This window comes from Lepisosteus oculatus, chromosome 13 (assembly GCF_040954835.1).
Source record: "Lepisosteus oculatus isolate fLepOcu1 chromosome 13, fLepOcu1.hap2, whole genome shotgun sequence".
NCBI lineage: Eukaryota > Metazoa > Chordata > Actinopteri > Semionotiformes > Lepisosteidae > Lepisosteus > Lepisosteus oculatus.
Window position 1 is genome coordinate 1,298,103 of NC_090708.1, and position 1,458 is coordinate 1,299,560.

Sequence of the window (1,458 nt, forward strand, 5' to 3'; positions counted from 1 at the left end):
GAAGGCAAAAGAAGTTTCTTTATATAAAATCAAAGTAACTGCTCTAAAATAACAATAAAAGAAAGGAAATAGTTCATATGTAAAACACAGAAACTTTCCGGATGTTGCCTAGGGTTGATTAAACAGCAATATCAGTTTACCAGACAATCCATGGTTAACCTTTGAGTTTGTGTTTTTTTTTCTTACCACACTTCTTCTGTTTTCCCAGATTGGAAACTTGCTTTGCAGGCAGGTAAGACACATAATACTTTTATCACAGCAAGAACCTATTAACAGCTAAGAAACACGCTGGAGATAAGAAAAAGAACTAGTCAGCAGCTGAAGTCATCTCCACCATGCAGAAAGACAAACAAGGAAGATGGGTCATCAAGTGTGTGAGGTTCTGCAGACAAATATGAAACATGCATGAAGAAAAAAGAAAGTACAAATTACATCCCACTATCCAAGTTAAGCAGATTAATACCCATCAATAGTGTTTATTTGTTGACAGTGTTTTTCTACTCAGTATTAAGCAACACATACAGTAGTGCCAGCAGGCATCCTCAGCCATCCTCCACCAACACACTGTGTGGACAAGCCCATCACACCCATCCACTTTCACAGCGCTCTCGCCTCCTGTAGACGAGAATAACCAGTTAATAACTCCTTACACTCCACTCAGAGCGCTTTACAGTAACGGGGACTCCCCTCCTCCACCACCAGTGTGCATCCCCACCTGCAAGGGTATACACTACAAGCAATTCTCCTTTTGCTTTTAACTCGTTAACCGGCTAAGTCATAAACAACCTTGCTTGCTACACTTGCAGAACACCAGGAATGCACACCACGGACCGCTGCGAGGCGACCAGCCGCGCAGACCCACCGAGCGCAGGCTCGCTCACGACGACTTCGTGCGAGCGCGCAGCCACATCCTGTCTGGCGGGTACGCGCAGGGCAATCCGAGCCCGGCGGCGTGCTTTTGTATCCAGGTGTGCGAAAGCCAAGCGGATGCTGCCATCGGGACCGCTGCAGGGGGAATTCGCCGTCGCTGTACCAGCTCTGCAAAGAATCCTCAGTTACTGTCTTCCAAAATCACAAGGAAAAACCAGGAGTGACCCTGGGAATTGGGGTTTATTTACCTGCAGTGCCGTGCTGTGAGTATGGGTGTCAGTACATTATATTTGCATTTAGAAAGAAAAATAATAAACAAAATGATAGGGCACGTTTTTTTTTTCTCCAGCATCTCACTCTTGAAATACTGCTTCCATGTTGACGTTTGCAAGCACTTCTCTGGTCGGTTTGAGCTTTCTGTGTGTGCTACAACCCCCGAATCCTCCCTCCCTCCCTCCCGCACGGCCAACTCAATGGCTGCCGTGTGGTACAAGCGAGAGGAACAGAGGCCTGTAGCTACAGTGTTCCTTTTTGTCTTACCGTGGCAGCAGAGAGAGAGAAGAAACAGACCCTAAAGAAGTACAGGCT

At 46.4% G+C, this 1,458-nt stretch overlaps 1 long non-coding RNA gene across 1 annotated transcript; it reads right to left on the reverse strand.

The window, feature by feature from the left end:
* Positions 1-498: 498 nt before the first annotated feature.
* LOC138242272 (uncharacterized) lies at positions 499-1,183 on the reverse strand. The gene is made up of 3 exons (XR_011191479.1): positions 1,119-1,183; positions 863-1,038; positions 499-615 (listed from the first exon to the last, which is right to left on the reverse strand). It is a non-coding gene; the product is annotated as an uncharacterized lncRNA (long non-coding RNA).
* Positions 1,184-1,458: the final 275 nt, after the last annotated feature.